Source organism: Bos grunniens, chromosome 24, assembly GCF_055505025.1.
Source record: "Bos grunniens cultivar Pamir isolate PY7600 chromosome 24, Bosgru_T2T1.0, whole genome shotgun sequence".
NCBI lineage: Eukaryota > Metazoa > Chordata > Mammalia > Artiodactyla > Bovidae > Bos > Bos grunniens.
The window spans coordinates 49763334-49774352 of NC_141188.1; the positions used below are offsets into that span (position 1 = coordinate 49763334).

Consider the following 11019-nt stretch of genomic DNA (forward strand, 5'->3'; position numbering starts at 1 on the left):
CTGAACAATTATCCATTGCCTGGATGTACCACAGTTTGTTTACCCATTCACCTACTGAAGGGCATCTTGGTGGCTTCCAAGTTTTGGAAATTACGAATAAAGCTGCCGTAAACGTCCACGGGCAGGTTTTTGTGTGCACATAAGTTTTCAATTATTTTGGGTAAATAACCAAAGAATGAGATTGCTGGATCACATGGTGAGAACATGTTTAGTTCTATAAGAAACTGCCAAACTGTCTTCCAAAGTGACTACACAAAGTTTCTTTTTAATATGAGAGAAAATCCTGTTGTTTTTTTTAAACCACTATAACTTGGGTCTCTGCAACTGAATGCAGTTCCTAGACATCTCTTCAAGAAAATTAGAGATACAAAGGGAACATTTCATGGAAAGATGGGCTCGATAAAGCAGAGAAATGGTATGGACCTAACAGAAGCAGAAGATATTAAGAAGAGGTGGCAAGAATACACAGAAGAACTATACAAAAAAGATCTTCACGACCCAGATAATCACGATGGTGTGATCACTGACCTAGAGCCAGACATCCTGGACTGTGAAGTCAAGTGGGCCTTAGAAAGCATCACTACGAACAAAGCTAGTGGAGGTGATGGAATTCCAGTTGAGCTATTTCAACTCCTGAAAGATGATGCTGTGAAAGTGCTGCACTCAATATGCCAGCAAATTTGGAAAACTCAGCAGTGGCCACAGGACTGGAAAAGGTCAGTTTTCATTCCAATCCCAAAGAAAGGCAATGCCAAAGAATGCTCAAACTACCGCACAATTGCACTCATCTCACATGCTAGTAAAGTAATGCTCAAAATTCTCCAAGCCAGGCTTCAGCAATATGTGAACCGTGAACTTCCTGATGTTCAAGCTGGTTTTAGAAAAGGCAGAGGAACCAGAGATCAAGTTGCCAACATCCACTGGATCATTGAAAAAGCAAGAGAGTTCCAGAAAAACATCTATTTCTGCTTTATTGACTATGCCAAAGTCTTTGACTGTGTGGATCATAATAAACTGTGGAAAATTCTGAAAGAGATGGGAATACCAGACCACCTGACCTGCCTCTTGAGAAATTTGTATGCAGGTCAGGAAGCAACAGTTAGAACTAGACATTGAACAACAGACTGGTTCCAAATAGGAAAAGGAGTACATCAAGGCTGTATATTGTCACCCTGCTTATTTAACTTATATGCAGAGTACATCATGAGAAACGCTGGACTGGAGGAAACACAAGCTGGAATCAAGATTGCCCGGAGAAATATTAATAACCTCAGATATGCAGATGACACCACCCTTATGGCAGAAAGTGAAGAGGAACTCAAAAGCCTCTTGATGAAAGTGAAAGAGGAGAGTGAAAAAGTTGGCTTAAAGCTCAACATTCAGAAAACGAAGATCATGGCATCCGGTCCCATCACTTCATGACAGATAGATGGGGAAACAGTGGAAATAGTGTCAGACTTTATTTTTCTGGGCTCCAAAATCACTGCAGATGGTGACTGCAGCCATGAAATTAAAAGACGCTTACTCCTTGGAAGGAAAGTTATGACCAACCTAGATAGCATATTCAAAAGCAGAGATATTACTTTGCCAACAAAGGTTCGTCTAGTCAAGGCTATGGTTTTTCCTGTGGTCATGTATGGATGTGAGAGTTGGACTGTGAAGAAGGCTGAGCGCTGAATTGTTGCTTTTGAACTGTGGTGTTGGAGAAGACTCTTGAGAGTCCCTTGGACTGCAAGGAGATCCAACCAGTCCATTCTGAAGGAGATCAGCCCTGGGATTTCTTTGGAAGGAATGATGCTAAAGCTGAAACTCCAGTACTTCGGCCACCTCATGCAAAGAGTTGACTCATTGGAAAAGACTCTGATGCTGGGAGGGATTGGGAGCAGGAGGAGAAAGGGATGACAGAGGATGAGATGGCTGGATGGCATCAATGACTCAATGGATGTGAGTCTGGGTGAACTCCGGGAGTTGGTGATGGACACGGAGGCCTGGCATGCTGTGATTCATGGGGCCGTAAAGAGGCGGACATGACTGAGCGACTGAACTGAACTGAACTGAACTGAACTGAAAGGATAAGGTGAGAATGTGCCTGCTGAATGCTTGTAACCCAAATGAAAATCTACCAACAGCAGGTCATCTTAACCCAAAAGCCAGAAGTAACTGCTCACCTAGTCAGACATTCTCTTCAACTGATGTTTCTTCTTTTTCAGGAGAAAGTCAAGAGATACTGCCAAATGCACAGCAAAGCCATGGCTCTCTCCTCTTCTAGTTCTCTAGTACCATCAGCCACACAAGAAAAGATATCAGTTTGGCTCAGCTTATTGTTTCTGTCTGGTTCAGGGTTTTCCAGGTGGCACCAATGGTAAAGAATCTGCCTGGCAAGGCAGGAGACGCAAGAGGTGAGAGTTTGATCCCTGGGTTGGAAAGATCCCATGAAGTAGGAAATGGCAAGTCTCTCCATTTTTCTTGCCTGGAGAATCTTACAGACAGAGGAATCTGGCAGGCTACAGTCAATGGAGTCACAAAGAGTTGGACACGAATGAGCGATTGAACACAATGGAGCGATCGAACATGCATGCACAAGAAGTCTTCAAGTGATTCCTTCTTCTAGTGGCTGCTTACAAATCACTTAATAATCTGTTTCACCCATCTTTGGCATTTTCCTGGTCGTTCATAATTTCTCCAAGATTAAGGATAGTGGTTTGATATCTGCAAATCCTTTTGTAGTTGGAATCCTCAAATGCTGAAGCGAATACATATTCCCTACTGTCATTATCCAGTAATCAAAATCATTTTAGCGACTTGATTTGGCTTCATGCTGTGCAATAGATGGGTTCTGGGGGAGCTATATATACATCACATTGTTATAAATTAATTCCTGTTTTAAATGAATGGGGAAAGCTCATCACAGAAGAGGATAATTCAGTGAATCCTTCTATAAAGCAAATAAATCCATTATATGAATAATCACCTAATTTAGTTCTCTATGAATATGAAATGTTCAAATATTGAGAGTTTTTTCACATATGGAGATTATAACTGAACATTTGGTTATATTCAATCTCTTTTTTCTTCTTTAATATCATTATTGTCTTCATTATTTTTTATTGTCATTACCTGGAAAGTCACAAAATTTTAGGAGCAAAATAAAAGAACTGCATTGCTAGAATCTGTTCTGTTAATCCCTGCTGCTGCTGCTGCTAAGCAGGTCTTATTCTGTGTTGAGGAATCTTGTAGCCTCTTTCAGTGGCATATGATTACTTGGTTATATGACCTTGGGTGAATCAACAATTATGTAAATTTCCTGGGTCTCCATTCCTTTATCTATAAAACAGGAATCATAAAGTTGGTGTAAGAATTAAGTGAGATAACTAACATAGAGATGGTTAATTTTCTGCATCAACTTGACTGGGCTAAGGGATGCCCAGGTAATCGTAAAACATTATTTCTGGGTGTGTCTGTGAGGGTGTCTCCAGAAAAGACTGGAATTTGAATTGGTAAATGTAATAAAGAAGATCACCCTCATTACTGTGGGTGGGCATCATTCAATCTACTGAGAGTTTGGCTGGAACAAAAAGGCAGAAAAAGGGCAAATTCTTTCTCTCTATTTGAGCTGAGAAACCCATTTTATCCAGCCTTCTGGCATTGGTGCTCCTGGTTTTCAAGTCTTTGGACCAGGACTGAATTATACCACTGGATTCTTTGGGTCTCCAGCTTGCAAATGACAGATCCTAGGACTTCTTGGTCTCAATAATTGTATGAGTCAATTCCTATAATAAACTCCCTCTTACATATTTACATATCCAACCTATTGGTTCTGTTTCTCTGGAGAACTCTAATACAAGTGGCTACCATGTGCTATGTACTCAATTAATATCAGTTACTATAACTGCTATTAATAGAAGTGTTATTAAACAGTGAGGTTAGACAGGCTTTCTCCTTAATGAAAAATTTATTATGACCACTTCCGCCCATTCTGATGGGCTCTGTGGGAAAATAAAACAAGTAGAGGTTGGCAAGGACACGGAGACATTGGAACCCTTGCAGATTGTTGGTGTAAAGTAAAAATGGTGCAGCTATGATGGGAAACAGTATGGTGGTTCCTCACGAAACTGAAAAAAAGAACTACCATCTGATTCAGCAATTCTGCTCCCGGGTATGTGCCCCAAAGAATTGAAAGCAAGGTCTTGAGATATTCACACACACATGTTCACTGAAGTATTATTCACAACAACCAAGAGGTGAAAGCAGCCCAAATGTTCATTAACAGATGAAATGAATAAAGAAAATAGACAAGAGAATATTATTCAGCCTTAAAAAACAGGAAATTCTGACACATGCGGTAACATACATGATCCTTGAGGACATCATGCCAAGTGAAAAAAGCTTGCCACAAAAGAGCGAACACTGATAAAAAAAAAAAAAAGAACCAATACTGTATCATTTCACTTATATGAGGCCACTGCTTAAGCTCATGGAGAAGGAAATGGCAGCCCACTCCAGTGCTCTTGCCTGAAAAATTCCATGGGACTGAAGAGCCTGGTAGGAGCTACAGTCCGTGGGGTTGAAAAGAGTTGGGCATGACGTATAAGGCAATGGCACACCACTCCAGTACTTTGCCTGGAGAATCCCATGCACGGAGGAGCCTGGTAGGCTATAGTCCATGGGGTCGTTAAGAGTCAGACACGACTGACCGACTTCACTTTCACGCACTGGAGAAGGAAATGACAAGCCACTCCAGTGTTCTTGCCAGGAGAATCCTAGGGACAGAGGAGCCTGGTGGGCTGCTGTCTATGGGGTTGCACAGAGTTGGACCCAACTGAAGCGACTTAGCATGCGTGCATGCTCAAGCTCAGTGTCTTTCAGATCAGATCAGATCAGATCAGTCGCTCAGTCGTGTCTGACTCTTTGCGACCCCATGAATTGCAGCACACCAGGCCTCCCTGTCCATCACCAGCTCCCGGAGTTCACTGAGACTCACGTCTATCGAGTCAGTGATGCCATCCAGCCATCTCATCCTCTGTCATCCCCTTCTCCTCCTGCCCCCAATCCCTCCCAGCATCAGGGTCTTTTCCAATGAGTCAACTCTTCTCATGAGGTGGCCAAAGTACTGGAGTTTCAGCTTTAGCATCATTCCTTCCAAAGAAATCCCAGGGCTGATCTCCTTCAGAATGGACTGGTTGGATCTCCTTGCAGTCCAAGGGACTCTCAAGAGTCTTCTCCAACACCACAGTTCAAAGGCATCAATTCTTCAGCGCTCAGCCTTCTTCAGGATCCAACTCTCACATCCATACATGACCACAGGAAAAACCATAGCCTTGACTAGACGGACCTTTGTTGGCAAAGTAATGTCTCTGCTTTTGAATATGCTATCTAGGTTGGTCATAACTTTTCTTCCAAGGAGTAAGCGTCTTTTAATTTCATGGCTGCAGTCACCATCTGCAGTGATTTTGGAGCCCAGAAAAATAAAGTCTGACACTGTTTCCACTGTTTCCCCATCTATTTCCCATGAAGTGGTAAGACCGGATGATCTTCGTTTTCTGAATGTTGAGCTTTAAGCCAACTTTTTCACTCTCCACTTTCACTTTCATCAAGAGGCTTTTTCGTTTCTCTTCACTTTCTGCCATAAGGATGGTGTCATCTGCATATCTGAGGTTATTGATATTTCTCCCAGCAGTGTCTTTAGTCATGTCCAAATCTTTGAGACCCTGTGGACTGTAGCCAGCCAAGCTCCTCCGTCCATGGGATTCTCCAGGCAAGAATAATGGAGTGGGTTGCCATGCACTCCTCTGGGGGACCTTCTCTACCCAGGGACTAAACCCGAATCTTCTGCGTCTCCTGCATTGCTGACGGATTCTTTACTGCTGAGCCGCTGTGAAAGCCCATATGAAGCCCCAGAGAAGTTAAATTCAGTTCAGTTCAGTTCAGTCGCTCAGTTGTGTCCGACTCTTTGCGACCCCATGGACTGTCGCATACCAGGCTTCCCTGTCCATCACCAACTCCCAGAGTTTGCTCAAACTCATGTCCATCGAGTCCATGATGCCATTCAATCATCTCATCCTCTGTTGTCCCCCTCTCCTCCTGCCTTCAATCCTTCCTAGAATCAGGGTCTTTCCCAATGAGTCAGTTCTTCACACCAGATGGCCGAATGGGGACAAAAAGTAAAATGGTGGTTTCCCAGGGCTGTGAGGAGGCGAGAAGGAAGAGCTTTTGTTTAAGGGGTACAGAGTCTCAGTTTTGCAAAAGGAAGAGTTCTGTGGATGGATGGTGGTGATGGTAGCGTAACAATATGAGTGCTCTTAGTGCCACTGAATTGTGCGCTTAAACATAGTTAACATGATAAATTTATACGTATTTCATCATGATTTTTTAAGATTTAAAAATCTGAGGAGAAGGAAATGCCAACCCATTCCCGTATTCTTGCCTGGGAAATCCCATGGACAGAGGAACCTGGCGGGCTACAGTCCATGGGGTCGCACACATGACGGGGGTGGAGGAAGATGGGTTGATAGCAATAAACAGGTAGAACTACAAAAGTTTTTTTGAGAAAAATTCCTATCATTCCAAGATGGGAGGTTTTCTAGGCCTAGAAAATGGTATCATACCAGGTGGCAGGAGAATGAAAGAAAAGGAGAGGCGACAGTAGGGACAATGTGCTCTTTGGCGGAAATGAACAGACTGCCATAGCTGACGGGTGGACCACGCAGGACGGGTTCACACGCACAAGCACCCCTGGAGCTAATTCCACGGCTGAGTAGCTTCACAAAGCACAGCTGAGGTTATGACCCGCATCTGGATAACTACAGCTTCCAGAGCCAGGACCTGCCCACGAAGCTGGTATTCAAAAATTGTAACTCAATGCACAGCAGAAGAGTTCATTGATGCTGACTGAGTAATTAAATTACACGGTGATTATTAGTCTGGTCAGCCAAAAAGATGACATCTGAATCTGAGTACTCAAAGTAGCCATGGACTAAAACTCCTCCCAGAAAAAAAAAAAAAGAAAAAAACTATAACTAAATTAATGCCATTTTCCACCAATTATAGATGCCCTCCAGTGACTACAAGGTTGTCATGGCAACATGCCCACTGAAAGGGTATGTTTGATAAGGCCTGAACTCAAGGATACCAGGAACGGAGTGTTGTGAATCTTATCTCTACATCAGACCAACCTGTTTTCTGGGATGGAGGCCAGGAGAACTGTCACCAGTCTGCTCCTGTCTTCCGCCAGCTTATCCAAGGTTCCAGGCTGGTGGACCACCTCTCCTGCTGCCCTTTAGGGAGAGGAGCAGCCCCAACATCTCCCCACACTTTCCCTTCTCCTGGGATGGTCTCCCTTTCAGTGTCAGCCAATTGGCATCTTTCCATATTTTTCTGAAAATCTCCCCTGCCTCTTCTTCTAGGCAGGCTTCCATGACCAACTGGCAGTTCAGAGGTCGCTAGACCAGATTCAATTCCATTGCTTAGCTCTGTAGAGAAGGAAATGGCAACCCACTCCAGTATTCCTGCCTAGAGAATCCTGTGGACGGAGGAGCCTGGTGGGGTGCCGTCTATGGGGTAGCACAGAGTCGGACGTGACTGACATGACTTAGCAGCAGCAGCTCTGCACATCTCAGACTGTACAGAAACTCATTAAAAAAAAAAAAAGGCAGAGCCCTTATTTTGGTTTAAGATGACACAAAATAAATTCAAGGGCTCCTTGAATTTAAGTACCCTTTATTCAAGTACCAAACCTGATCAAAACCAGTCAATGCTGTGAATCATATTTATACCATCAAAGCAGTCCAGAAAAGTTGCTGACAGAGCAAAATATTGTCAATCAGCTCTGATGTTGAATGTACCAGATGAGCTGCTATTTAAAGAAAGTATGGTTACTCCCTTTGTAAAAGGGGTAATCATCTCATAAAATATCTTTTGTGTAAACTCCTATTTTCATATACAAGGTGCATTTTAGAATTAAAAAAGCTGTCTTAAGTCCTTTCTGGAAAGAGTGGAGTATAAACAAATTTTTGATCAATACTGTCAACACGGAAAAACAAGAGGGGTGTGGGTATATGTATCTGCCCGTGGGTGGAGGAGGGACAGCACATCAGCCCCTCGAGCACCCAGTCTCTTCCTTATCCCCTAGGTTCCGCTGAGCTGGCAGTTCTTGTTCAGTCGCTCAGTGGTGTCCAGCTCTTTGAGACCCTGAGGACGGCAGAAGTAGCAGAGCTTGCGCTGAAAGTGCCGATGTGGGTTACTGGGACCTCCGCTCAGGCCAGACTGGACTCACTGGGCCTAGGACTGCGGTATGTTCCACTATGTCTGAATTATCACTCAGAAACAAAATCTAACCTCACTCTCCTGGGCCACAGAATAAAGTCCAAATTGCCAAGATTTTCATTCGAGATCCCACCCAGCCTATCCCCAGTAAAACAACAAAAACAACAATTGAAAAAGAAAAGTTAACCACCATTGAGCCCTAACGATGTGCTTTATATATGTGAGCTCTTTAATCCTCGTGACAACTTACCAAGGAAAGCACGATTACTTTTCTGATTTAGAGAGGACAGAGAGCTCAAGTTGCCCAAGGCTGTCACCCGGTTATAAAAGGTGACAACAAGATTCACATTCTGGTCTGTGTACATCAAGTCCAGGCTCCAACCAGCTCCACAGCACTGCCTTTCTGGACTTACTGCCTCCTTCTTCCTTTTGCTAGTTCCCACTTATAAACTCCTGCCATCCATCCATGGGACAGCCACCTTCTTATCCCCTTCCCATGCAAATCACGCTCAGGCCTCAGACCTGTCTTGGGTCCCATTTCTCTGGTCAAACTTTCCCCTCCCCCCAGCTCTCAAGATTCCCTTTCTCTGGACAATAACCTGCCTATATTGCACATCCTGCATGTTTCAGGCTTTAGTCTTATGCTGCCATGTCTGCTTAAGGTGTGTCTGTCTTTTCTTCTGAACTGAGGTCCTGTAAGCCTAGTTGTCTGCACATTTCTGTGTGTGCTTATCACTCTGCTGTGTAGGAGACATAGCAGATGTGGGTTTAATCCCTGGGTCAGGAAGATCCTCCGGAGGAGGAAAGGGTAACCCATTTCAATATTCTCACCTGGAGAATTCCATGGACAGAGGAGCCTGGTGGGCTACAGTCCATAGGGTTGCAAAAAGTCGGACACATCTGAGTGACTAAGCCTGCATGTATGCATGATATCTAACTCAGAGCGAACACATTGTATGTACCTTGGTAAACACTAGAGTTATAAAAAAGAAGTCATTTAAATGATTTTTCCAATAGTGTCTCTACAGACTTTTTAATGATACAGAAATGTGTGTTTTTAATTTTATTAATGGTTTAGCTGGATGAATAATGTATAAGTAATGCTATCTCAGCCATTATATGTAATAAATCACTGGTTTAAAACACAATAAAATAAAAAGTACTAGGGTAATAGATAAGTCAGAAAAGGAATGAAACAGTCGGATTTAGCTGACTGCCTCTTCATTATTTCCTGAGATCACTGTATTATTAACAAATTGGGAAACATGACAAATATTCCAAATCCAGGGTTTGGTATGTGGGTCCCAGGTGTGTGTGTCCCAAAACAAGCCACTGGAGTTCCAGAAGAAAATATTGTGATGTTTACTGATGGTCGCCTTCATGTTAAACTTATGCGGCATTTGGGAACCTGAGAGTGAAGCTCTAAGGGTGGGCCTTTCTTGGGATAACTAAACCTGCTGCTGATTAGTTGCTTCAGTCCTGTCGACTCTGTGCGACCCCACGGACTGTAGCCCACCAGGCTCCTCTGTCCATGGGATTCTCTAGGCAAGAATACTGGAGTGGGTTGCCATGTCCTCTTCCAGGGCATCTTCCTGATCGAGGGATCGAACCCATGTCTCTTATGTCTCCTGCACTAGCAGGCGGGTTCTTTATTGCTGAGCCACCAGGAAAGCCGCTGGATAACTAAACCTACAGCAAGAGAACAGGCTGGAGGGAAGCAGTTCTGAGGTTTTCTCGGTCACACATTTACGGAGTTTCTGAAGGGCAGTGGAGATTACTACCAGGCACAGCACAACCTCTATGCAGACAAGTGAACTGTAGAAATTCATTATTAGTCCATCAAGAAGCCCCCATAAGAGGGATTAACCTGGACACAGAAGTGTTGAATTGAAATCCTCAGAGTGTTTTTTACAAGAGGTCGAATCTGGATGGGGTAAACCTCAGGGTACTTCCTTTCTATTGCTTCAACATTATTGGATTGAAGAATTGCTGCTTCTTGTTTCGAGGTTCATTGCATTTCCCGTTACTCTCAACTTCATACTCGAAAGGACTTAAGAATTTCAAGTGGAGTATACTGAAGTAGACTCAGTATCTTTGCATCATTTCTGTATTCAATTTTTTAAATTCTTTCATATCCCTATTGAGTGTTTTTTAACTGAATAAACGTGGCTCGAATGAACCACCCAGCTCCTGTGGAAATTACATAAAGATGAGACTTTATTACACACAATCCAACTAATGTGACCTTAAACAAATTTATAGAGGAACTATATATAGAGTTTATATATATATAAATATATATCAAAATATATATATATAAAAATGTATAGAGGAACTATTTATAGAAGCAACTTATGACTCTTACCCCTGCGGAGAAAGAAGGCATCCATGTTCTCAACTGGCATTTTGAAAATGGCACACAACCATCTAACCAGATTGTCGATGATTGTTTGTCTTGTGAAAATTAAGTTTTGTGAAGACCCTGGTCGTTGCGTTGCTCTTCGTTGTGTGGCAGGCCTCGGCAGAGTTCCAGCACCTGTCGCCCCAGCAGTAACTGAAGGTGGAATGAAATATGAAGATACAGTACAGTTCATAAGACGAAAGTGGCTAGGAGCTTTGAACAGCAAGCAGCTTTTGTGTTTGGGGAAGTATGGTCCTAAAATGCGGCTGTGCTTCAAAGACACAATGGTCATGGAAACAACTGTTGCATTTGATAAAACCGGCTGTGTGATGCCATTGCTCGGAAATGGAACCTGA

The 11019-nt window shown here is 43.1% G+C and overlaps 1 pseudogene; it reads left to right on the top strand.

Moving 5' to 3' along the window:
* Positions 1–10433: 10433 nt before the first annotated feature.
* On the top strand, positions 10434–11019 carry LOC147346244 (protein tyrosine phosphatase type IVA 1 pseudogene; annotated as a pseudogene).